At 34.5% G+C, this 12631-nt stretch overlaps 1 pseudogene; it reads left to right on the forward strand.

Annotated features, from left to right (window-relative positions):
- LOC141403036 (uncharacterized) overlaps positions 1-12631 on the forward strand; it is a 1250555-nt pseudogene that overhangs the window by 1018144 nt on the left and 219780 nt on the right.

Consider the following 12631-nt stretch of genomic DNA (forward strand, 5'->3'; position numbering starts at 1 on the left):
CAGACAGACAGACGGACGGACATGGCTACATCGATGTAGAATTGCACGCTGATCAAGAATATATATACTTTGTGGGGTCTACAGTGATTATTTCGAGTAGTTACAAACGTAGTGACAAACTTAATATACCCCCATCCTATGGTGGAGGGTATAAAAATTAGTTAAGGTTACTCCTTAGAGAAGCAGAATATCTTAAGTGTTGATAATCTATTTATGTTGATAAATTCTATGTTGAGGTAAAGGAAATCTAACCTTCTTCCCCGAGCTCTCCTTTTGGAATACTAGAAGCGGATATATTGACATATCAATAAAACTTTTGAATGTTCTCCGTTAAAATCAATAGGCTTTCCTCCTGACGATCCGATCAAAATTGCGATCTGTAGCGTGATTAAAAACTAAATGGAAAAATGGGATGTATTAGCGTCTATTGTAATTTCTCCGTTATTTGCACCATTATAATGATGTGCTTTTCTACTCTCATAGTCAGAATTTGAGTTTGGAAGGTTTCTAACCAAAACTGTGATATTCGTAACTATAATTAAAATCGCAAAAATGAAAAGTCGGTTTCATTAGGGACTATTGCGATATATTCGTTGTTGGACCACCTTCGACAGCCTACTTTACATCGTTGGAAAGATGATATTTTCTACATTAATTGTAAGGTGTTGTTTTTGGTATAGCCCTTATAGAAGCTGATATATTTGCTTCGGAATAAAACGTTGACTTTTTCTCCAAATAAGTTTTTTACCCATTCCGACCCCTTAATATTATCCATCCGGTGCCCGGACATAACCTTCACGGACATAACTCCCAAAATGGTTTTGGGCGTGATGTCCGCTGCGCTTTGCGGACATAACTCCCAAAATTCGTTGGGAGTTATGTCCGTGAAGCAAAGCGGACATAACACCCAAAAAATCGCGGACATAACTCCCAACGATTTTTTTCTGAATTTATAAATTATTTCTTTGCTTAATTTTGAAATTTATAGTTATACATTCTTTTAAATTTTGGAATGTAAGCGGAATCATACATTTGAGAAGGCCTAAGTGCCAACCAATACCGAAATATACACAAAATCCTACTGAATTCATAAAATTATTTAAAAACGAAATTATGCCCGAAATTATGTAAGTAGCAGGTAGGAGAAGTTTTAAATTGTACAAATATTTGTTAAGAAAATCGCGCTATTTTTCAAAAATATTTTCGTTTTTCACAAAGTATTTGAATATTTTTACAAACACTTTTTATCTTCTTAAATTGTGAACATATTTTTGTAAAAATTCGCGCGATTTTTTTTATCAAAAATATTTGTGACTTTTTATCTCCTTAAATTGTGAAAATATTTTTGAATACTTTTTCGAAAATTTTTTATTTTCTCAAATTGTGAAATTATTTTTGTAAAAAATTCCAATGTTTTTATTGGTAAAATATCAGAGATATGGCAATAGTCGACAATGCATCCCATTTTCCGATTTTTTTGTAATCACGCTACAAGTTGCAATTTTGATCGGATCGTCACGAAATGGGGGTTAATGGGGGTCCCACAGAGGAAGAATCCTAATGATTTTAATGATGGTCGGAAAATATTTAGGGGTCGGAATGGGCAAAAACTTATTTGGAGAATGGTCAACGTTTTATTTCAAAGCTAATATCTCTGTTTCCTTAAGAGGTGTATCAAACGCAAATCCTGGCAAGGAAAGTGGATAATATCACCTTTACAATGATGTAAAATAGGTTGTCGTAGCTGCTCAAACAACAGAGACATCGCAATAGTCGGTAATGCATCCCATTTTCCGATTTTTTTTGTAATCACGCTACAGGTCGCAGTTTTGATCGGATCGTCACGAAGTTTTTGGAATTTTATGCGGGTCCCACAGAGGAAGAAGCCTATTTATTTTGGTGATGGTCGGATTATATTCAGGAGTCGGAATAAGCGAAAAGCTTATGTAGAGAAAAGTCAACGTTTTTTTTCTTATGCGAATATTTCCGCTTCTAGTAGGAGTTTTCAAAAAGGAAAGACCGCCAATGGAAGAAGAAAAGATGTCCTTTATATTGACGCAAAGTCACATTGGGACTTATGTCCGAAAAGGGGGGGTCGGATATAGCTCCCAAAAAATTTGGGAGTTATGTCCGCAAACCAAAGGAGTTTTGGGAGTTATGTCCGTTGGGAGTTTTGTCACGGCACCAATCCAACCATCACCAAAATCAGTAGTCTTCTTCCCCTCCTGGACGCCAATTTACCACCAAAATTTCATGACGGTCGGATCAAAATTGCGACCTGTAGCGTGATTTCAAAAATATAGAAAAATTGGATGTTTTAGCGATTATATCTCCGTTATTTGGTCACCTACGTCAATCGACTTTGCATCATTGTAAAGATGGGATTTACTACTTACACAGTTAGGCTTTGCTTTTGGAAAGTCCCAAACCAAGGCCTGATATTCGTCATTATATCTAAAATCGCAAAATTTAAAAGTTTGGTTTTATTTGCGACTGTTGTGATATCTACGTTGTTTTACCATCTACGACAGAAAAGTGATATTTTCTGCATTAATTGTCAGGTTTTGCTTTTAGTATAACCCTTATAGAAGGTGGGATATTAGTTTTTGAAAAAAATATGAATTTTTCTCCAAATAAGATTTTTGCCCATTTCGACCCCTAAATATTATCCGACCATCACCAAAATCAATAGGCTTTTTCCCCTTCGGATTTTGGATTTTTCTCATTTAAAAACATTGTTGTTTTAGAATCCGCAAAAATTTCCCAGGTGTATCCGGTTTTCATTAAAATTTAGTTAAGGCGCACCGTACATGATTGTTTTATAAGAAGGCAATAGAGTCAAAGCATTGTCCCAATTTGAAAATGGTAAAACTTACGAAAATATCACGAAGTTAAATCTTGTAGAGAATTTTCACTGCTACTACATTTTCTTTAGTACTAGTTCGATAAGACTTGCGGTTTCCAAGCAAAATCGTGACCTCCGGCGATTTTTTTCTCATTTATTAACATTGTTGTTTTAGAATCCGCAAAAAACTTCCTAGGTGTAAGCACCTTATATTTAAAGTTAATTAAGGCGCACTGTGAATATTCTGAATTTCAAATGAAATATTCTGAACATCAAATGTGATTTCTAAACATCACCTGGAATATATGAATTACAAACAAAATATCGGAATTTCATTAATAAATACACGTTTTTGTTCGAGCTCGAGCCAAAACATGTATTTATTAATAAATTCGAAAGGTCGATAAAATCAAGAAACAATATCGGAATTTCAGATACAATTTCTGAATTACAAATAAAATATCTGAACTTCAAATGGAATATCTGAATTTCAAATAGAATTTCTGAGTTGCAACTAAAATACCTTAATTTCAAATGGAAATCCCGAAATACAAATAAAATATCTGAATTTCAAATGGAATACCTGAATTACATCTGTTATTTTAGTTATTCTACGGGTTATACAATAACTAGTTATTCAGTGCAATATACCCTTGTTCAAATTATGGGTAGTAGGGGGCTATGTAAATAGTTACGACTGCCAAAAATTCTATATAACCCAATATTTGTTAATGTATTTTTTTTTTTTTTTTTTTTTTGCTGGGAAATTCTAAAATTACACTGTGCAACAAAATGGAGCTCAAAGTCTGGGGGGTGGAAAATTCCTATTGGAGATGAAAGCCCTTGGTGAGTATATACAGAACCCCGAAGGACAAATTCGCCGTGAGTCGAACTTTCGCGATATTGCGTGATGAATATTTGGCTGGAGACCCTAAAAGCCATCTGGAATCAGCGTTATATCTTTGTTCGCTGTTGTTTAAGCTTTTATTTAAGATGACATGTCTTCAGTCAAATCAAATGAGGATCAATCAAATGAGTAGCACCCTAAACCCACTTGAAATTCAGTTACGTAACTTTTTACGCTTGCAATAATGGGTCACCATCCCAGAATTCAACCCGCCATAACACAAAGGTTCGACTCACGGCGGATCTGCCCTTCAGGGTTCTGTATGTCCACACCAAGGCCTTTCACCTCCAAAAAGAATTTTCCACCCCCCAGGTCATGATCATAATTTTTTTCACGCACAGAAATGTATCCTCACAAACGTTAAGAAACGGTTCAAAAATACGGGTTTTTTGTTCCAGCACTATAACCGCTTAAAACGTCTAATGCAAATTAGTCATATCTGTTGGACAATTTTAATAGCTTTCTAATAATATACATATACGGTTATTCGGTTCATAAAAACCGGATAAAAATTCGGTTTTAATATCAGAATAACCGGTTCTATAATTCGGATATTCGGATATTTATTCCAAAAAATAATGAAATTAACGTGCTTAGCAAAACATGATACAACTGTTTTAATGACTCCGAGAATTCTAGATCATCAATAGGTTAACAATAATGTATTGAAATAAATAGATATAGGGCTGTCTGAGCAAGATTCGGGTAAAAGTGAAAAACGACCGCTTAAACATGATTTTATCGATTTTATGTCTTTGGGAACCGTACCTAAAATCTTCCGAGCGACATTTTTGTAGAATATTCCGAAGCTGGAAAATGTCATCTTGTGCCACTTTTATTGCGGTTCTTGAAATAAAGGACGAAAAGGACATTGAAGAAAGCATGTTAGAAGGTCGAAATGTTCTACGAAAAAAATCCTCATTTAATTTGACTGAAGACATGTCATCTTAAATATAAGCTTAAACAACAGCGAACAAAGATATAACGCTGATTCCAGATGGCTTTTAGGGTCTCTAGCCAAATATTCATCACGCCATATCGCGAAAGTTTGAGTCACGGCGAATCTGTCCTTCGGGGTTCTGTATATACTCACCAAGTGCTTTCATCTCGAATAGGAATTTTCCACCCCCCAAAATTTCGGTTCACAGTGTTAGAAGTATATAAATCGCATAATCGATTGATCGATTTTCGAGTTTGCCTATAGATTGTTGAATTATCGGTTTTACCGTTTCAAAAGAAAACTCAAAAATCGACGAATCGATTTTCTGCGGTTATAAAAAGTCAAAAGTCGGGGTTTAAGACAACTGAAACAATTGCAAGACCGAAAAAATCGCATTTTTAATTTTAGACTAAAATCGAAAAGTCGAAAAATCGATTATTGTTTTCCATTACCTAATCCTACCCCAAGCGAAGACTAAAAACGAAATTTCAGTTATTCCGGATGAATAATGTGGTAAGGCTTTCAAAATATATAATACTAGCAAAGTACCCGCTACTTCGTATGCGGAAAGGATAAACAAAACAAATATATAATACTAGCAAATGCCCGCTACTTCGTATGCGGCAATGGACAATGGAATGGAATGGATTCTGTTGTACTAAAACATATTTTTAATACCAACATTTAATCGATTTAATTCCTTTTAGTACTGTACACTGTAGTTAGAATTTCCAAAAAAAAAATCTGCCGTATTGCACCCCTACACAGCTACCATATTTTTTATTTCGAACTACCAAAAGTACCACCACATATCACAGACATGCACCAACAGAGATTCATATTGCAAATTTCAGATTTGACTTCTGGTTTTACCCCTTCACTAACACAGCATTCCCACCCAGTACGAATTTCCAAACACTAAACTTTATCTCACCCGTTCACAACAATTTAAGCTTCTAGCTTGAGCGGTTTCGCCAAGAACCGGAAAATTCTACGAATGCCGAATTCTACGAACCTAATTTTCGGTATTCAAAACGGCCACAAAAATCCACGTTTTCGTGTATTCCCATATAACGGTACCCCTTGACTTATGGTATTTTAAAAATAGAACAAATCTATATTGTCCAATTTTCTTTAAATTTGGACCTTGAATACTCAGAGGATATAAAAGTTTAATTTAAAAATTCATACTTCAATCCATTTTCCAACCAAAATTCGGAATTTGTGGCAAGAAAGGCTAGAAAAAACTATTTTAAACAAAATTTTACTTAATGTGCACGGGTATGTCAACCGTATATAACGGTAATTTTTTGGTGCATTTCAATTTAGGCCTTTTTATTATCAGGGGGTAAAATCTTTATAGTTAACAAAATTGTCGCATTGGACCACAATTTCAAATTAACATACAACATTTTTTGGAAAGATACGTCACGTTTGACTATATAATTCCAGTACATTATTTAGAAACGCATTCGCGTTAACATAAAATCAATAGAACAATATTCAGTACAATTTTTCAATCTCCGCACTTTATCACAAATTTCAGAGTGATCTTCATAACAAATATTTATCCATTTCGTAGTTTTTGTCCAAATTATATAATTCAAGCTTTGTTCCTACACCGAACGCCAAATTTAGTACTTTTCGTACCCTTATAGTTCGAATTTGCAAAAACCTTTCATTGTTACTCTTCTTCAGTGACTCTCTTTCCAAATTTCAGGATTCCAGCCCTATCCGTTCACCCAAATTGTACTAAATTTAGTACCATTTAGTACTTTTCGTACCCTAATAGATCGAATTTGCAAAAAGCTTTCATTGTTACTCTTCATCAGTGATACTTATTCCAAATCCGAAATCCAAATCGTACCAAATTTAGTGCCATTTAGTACTTTTCGTATCCTTAGAAGTTTCGAATTTCCAAAAACCTTTCATCGTTACTCTTCATCAACGACTCTCATTTCAAACTCCAGGATTCCAGCTCTATCTGTTCACCCAAATCCAAATTGTACAAAATTTAGTACCATTTGGTACTTTTCGTGCAATTATAGTTCGAATTTCCAAAAAAGTTTCTTTGTTATTCTCCATCAGTTGTAGTCATTCAAAATTTCAGCATTACAGCTTTATCTGTTCACCGAAATCCAAATCGTACTAAATTTAGTACCATTCGTGCCCATATAGTTCGAATTTCCAAAAACCTTTCATCGTTACTCTTCATCAGAGATTCCATCCATTCTTCAGGATTCCAGTTCTATCCGTTCACCCAAACCCAAATTGTACTAAATTTAGTACCATTTAGTACTTTTCGTGCACTTACAGTTCGAATTTCCAAAACCCTTTCTTTGTTTCTCTCCATCAGTGACCCTCATTCTAAATTTCAGGATTTTACCTCTATCCGTTCACCCAAATCCAAATTGTACTAAATTTAGTACCATTTAAAACTTTTCGTATCCTTATAGTTCGAATTTCCAACAACCTTTATTGTTACTCTTCATCAAGGACCCTCATTCCAAATTTCAGGATTCCAGCTCTATCTTTTTACCGAAACCCAAATCGTACTAAATTTAGTACCATTTAGTACTTTTCGTACCCTTATAGTTCGAATTTCCAAAAACCTTTCATCGTAACTCTTCATCAGTGACTCTCTTTTCAAATTTCAGGATTCCACCTCTATCCGTTCACCCAAATCCAAATTGTACTAAATTTAGTACCATTTGGTACTTTTCGTGCACTTATATATTGCATTTCCAAAAAACTTTATTGTTACTCTTCATCAAGGACCCTCATTCCAAATTTTAGGATTCCAGCTCTGTCCGTTCGCCCAAATCCAAATTGTACTAAATTTAGTACCATTTAGTACTTTTCGTACCCTTATAGTTCGAATTTCCAAAAACCAAATTGTACTAAATTTAGTACCATTTAGTACTTTTCGTGCACTTATAGTTCGAATTTTGTAAAACTTTTCTTTGTTACTCTCCATCAGTGATATTCATTCCAAATTTCAGGAATCCAGCTCTATCCGTTCACCCAAATCCAAATTGTACTATATTTAGTACCCTTTAGTACTTTTCGTACACTTATAGTTCGAATTTCCAAAAACCTTTTTGTTACTCTTCATCACGGACCCTCATTCCAAATTTTAGGATTCCAGCTCTGTCCGTTCACCCAAATCCAAATTGTACTAAATTTAGTACCATTTGGTACATTTCGTGCACTTATAGTTCGAATTTTGTAAAACTTTTCTTTGTTACTCTCCATCAGTGATATTCATTCCAAATTTCAGGAATCCAGCTCTATCCGTTCACCCAAATCCAAATTGTACTATATTTAGTACCCTTTAGTACTTTTCGTACACTTATAGTTCGAATTTCCAAAAACCCTTTGGTACATCTTTCTAGCTCTCCATCAGTTACCCTCATTCCAAATTTCAGAGTTCTAACTCTACGCGTTTGCGTAATACAAAAGGGTACCATATTTAGTACCTTTTGGTACTTTTCGTACCCTTCCAGTTCGAATTTCGAAAAATCCAGCCTTATCTCACCCCTACACACCAACAGCAACCCACACTAAAAATTTCAAGTTTCTAGCTTCAGCCGTTTCGTCTGGGCGTTGATGAATCAGTCAGTCAATCAGTCAGTCAGTCACTCACCTCACTACTCTTTTATATATATAGATAAAACGGTGAACATGGACAAATTTTTGTATTAATACCTATTTTAATTGATATTTATTTTCATGTAAGTACTATTCGTACACATACGTCCGATTTTCCTCACGCTTACACATCAAGAGCCAGCCATAATTGTTGAGATATTTTAATTGGGGTGCTCAGCGCCAAGACGGCTTAACCCACCAACCGCGATCCTCATTTCTAGCTCTATCTCATTTCTAGCTCTACTTTACATATAAATACGAACCTCCTCCTAATATTTCAAAATTCCATTTACAAAATAACAAATTGTGCCAAATCCTGTACGATATATTACCATTCGTATATTTATGGTACATATTTCCTAAATCTGATGTTATTATCAAATAACAACAGTAATCTTAATTCTAAATCTCACGAATCCTGGTCTATTCGTTAGCCAATACAAAATTGTACCACGAATTGAACCATCTTCGTACCCCTAAGACTACCAAATCCTAATTGTACCAAATTTAGTACTTTTTGTAAACATAAGTACTTTCCAAAACAAACTCCAACAGTAATCTCAATTACAAATTTCAAGATTACAGCTATAGCCGTTCGCTCTAATCCAAATTGTACCAAATTTGTTACAATTTAGTACTTTTCGCACCCATAACCAAAAATGTCCAAAACTACCTCAATTCTACACTTCAACAGGTATTTTAATTCCAAATTTGAGGATTGCAGCTGCATCAGATCACCGAAATCCAAATTGTATCATTTAGTACTTTTCGTACCCATAAGTACAAATTTTCGAAACTACCTCAGTGCTAAGTTCAAAAAATAAGCCTAATTCCGAATTTCAGGATTCCAGATATATCCGATCACTCAAATCCAAATTTGGTACCATTTAGTACTTTTCGTATCCAAAGTACGAATTTCCAAACCTACTTCTATCAACACTCTAACAGTAATCGTAATTCCGAATTTCAGGATTCCAAATGTATCCGATCACACAAATTAAAATTGTACCAAATTTGGTACCATTTAGTGCTTTCAAAAACTTCATCAATCCTACACACCAACAGTAATCCTTACTCCGAATCTCGGGATTCCAGCTATATCCGTTCACCCAAATCCAAATTGTACCAGATTTGGTACCATTTCGTACCCATAAGTACAAATTTTCAGAACTACCGCAGAGCTATGTTCAAACAATAAGCTTAATTCCGAATTTCAGGATTCCAGATACATCCGATAACCCAAATCCAAATTTGGTACAATTTAGTACTATTCGTATCCAAAGTACGAATTTCCCAACCTACCTCTATCAACACTCCAACAGTACTTTTAATTCTGAATTTCACGATTCCAAATGTATCCTATCATTGAAATCCAAATTGTACCAAATTTAGTACCATTTACTACTTTTCCTACCCATACCTAAAAATGTCCAAAACTTTATCAATCCTACACTCTAACAGTACTCCTTATTCCAAAACTCGGGATTCCAGCTATATCCGTTCACCGAAATCCAAATTGTACCAAATTTGGTACTATTTAGTACTATTCGTACCCATGAGTACGAATTTCCACAACTGCCTTAACCCTAAACCCAAACAGTAATATTAATTCCAAATTTCAGGATTACAGATGCGTAATCCAAATTGTACAAATTTAGTACCATTTAGTACTTTTTGTTCCCATAGGTCCGAATTTCCAAACCTACCTCGATCCAACACTCCAACAGTAATCTTCATTTCGAATTTCAGGATTCCAAATGTGTCCGATCATCCAAATCCAAATTGTACCAAATTTGGTACCATTTTGTGCTTTTCGTAGCCATAAGTACGAATTTTCAAAAGTACCCCGATCCCACACTCCAATTGTAATCTTACTTAAATTAATATTGTACCAAATTTGGTACCATTTAGTAATTTTCGTACCCAAAAGTACGAACTTCCAAAATACCTCCATCCTACACGCCGACAGTAATCCTAATTCTAAATTTCAGGATTCCAGCTCCATCCGTTCCCCCAAATCCAAATTGTACCTTATTTGGTACTATTTAGTACCTTTCGTACCCATATGTACGAATTTCGAAAACTACCTCCATATCTCAAACCTACACTCCAACAGTAATAGTAATTCCAAATTTCAGAATTCCTAACTTTATTGGTTCTCCCAAATTCAAATTGTACCAAATTTAGTACCATTTAGTACACATTTTCAAAACCACCTCCTTATATCAACTCATCTTCTAAACCTTGATTTTCATTCCAAATTTTCAGATTTTAGCTCTATCCGTTTAAGTAATACCAAATGGTACTAAATTTAGTAACTTTTAGTACTTTTCGTACGCTTATAGTTCGAATTTCCAAAAACCCTTTGGTACACCTTTTTAACTGTACATCAGTGAACTTCATTCCAAATGTCAGAATTCTAGCTCTTCGCGTTTGCCTAATACAAAGGGTACCATATTTAGTACCTTTTAGTTCGTTCTAGTTCGAATTTCCAAAAATCCAGCCTTATCTGACACCTTCGGACCAAGAGTGACCCTCACCCAAAATTTCAAGATTCTAGCTTTAGCCGTTTGGTGTGGGCATTGATTATCAGTCAGTGAGTCAGTCATCATTACTCAACTCTTTTATAAGTATAGAAGATATATACAGGGAATTTTCTGGAGGAAAGTTATAAATCCAAAAAAGACTAAATAACAAATTAAGTCATTTCTGTTGAATAAATTAGCTAAAACTATCGAATTAACGAAAAGTCGGTATACCTTATATGTATAAGAAGATGTGTACCTTTACCCTCAAATTTCTTGTGTTGATCAGTTGAAGTGGAATTTGTCTTCAATTTCAACACACTTCAACACGGATAAGTAATCTCAATGCCAACATACTCGTTATTTAGTAAGAAGTAAAATAAGTATTACCTTGTAAAATTTTTAAGACTTAACCCACCAACCGCGATCCTCATTTCTAGCTCTATCTCATTTCTAGCTCTACTTTACATATAAATACGAACCTCCTCCTAATATTTCAAAATTCCATTTACAAAATAACAAATTGTGCCAAATCCTGTACGATATATTACCATTCGTATATTTATGGTACATATTTCCTAAATCTGATGTTATTATCAAATAACAACAGTAATCTTAATTCTAAATCTCACGAATCCTGGTCTATTCGTTAGCCAATACAAAATTGTACCACGAATTGAACCATCTTCGTACCCCTAAGACTACCAAATCCTAATTGTACCAAATTTAGTACTTTTTGTAAACATAAGTACTTTCCAAAACAAACTCCAACAGTAATCTCAATTACAAATTTCAAGATTACAGCTATAGCCGTTCGCTCTAATCCAAATTGTACCAAATTTGTTACAATTTAGTACTTTTCGCACCCATAACCAAAAATGTCCAAAACTACCTCAATTCTACACTTCAACAGGTATTTTAATTCCAAATTTGAGGATTGCAGCTGCATCAGATCACCGAAATCCAAATTGTATCATTTAGTACTTTTCGTACCCATAAGTACAAATTTTCGAAACAACCTCAGTGCTAAGTTCAAAAAATAAGCCTAATTCCGAATTTCAGGATTCCAGATATATCCGATCACTCAAATCCAAATTTGGTACCATTTAGTACTTTTCGTATCCAAAGTACGAATTTCCAAACCTACTTCTATCAACACTCTAACAGTAATCGTAATTCCGAATTTCAGGATTCCAAATGTATCCGATCACACAAATTAAAATTGTACCAAATTTGGTACCATTTAGTGCTTTCAAAAACTTCATCAATCCTACACACCAACAGTAATCCTTACTCCGAATCTCGGGATTCCAGCTATATCCGTTCACCCAAATCCAAATTGTACCAGATTTGGTACCATTTCGTACCCATAAGTACAAATTTTCAGAACTACCGCAGAGCTATGTTCAAACAATAAGCTTAATTCCGAATTTCAGGATTCCAGATACATCCGATAACCCAAATCCAAATTTGGTACAATTTAGTACTATTCGTATCCAAAGTACGAATTTCCCAACCTACCTCTATCAACACTCCAACAGTACTTTTAATTCTGAATTTCACGATTCCAAATGTATCCTATCATTGAAATCCAAATTGTACCAAATTTAGTACCATTTACTACTTTTCCTACCCATACCTAAAAATGTCCAAAACTTTATCAATCCTACACTCTAACAGTACTCCTTATTCCAAAACTCGGGATTCCAGCTATATCCGTTCACCGAAATCCAAATTGTACCAAATTTGGTACTATTTAGTAC

This window comes from Musca autumnalis, unplaced genomic scaffold (genome assembly GCF_047663935.1).
Source record: "Musca autumnalis isolate F117 unplaced genomic scaffold, ASM4766393v1 scaffold_4, whole genome shotgun sequence".
Lineage (NCBI taxonomy): Eukaryota > Metazoa > Arthropoda > Insecta > Diptera > Muscidae > Musca > Musca autumnalis.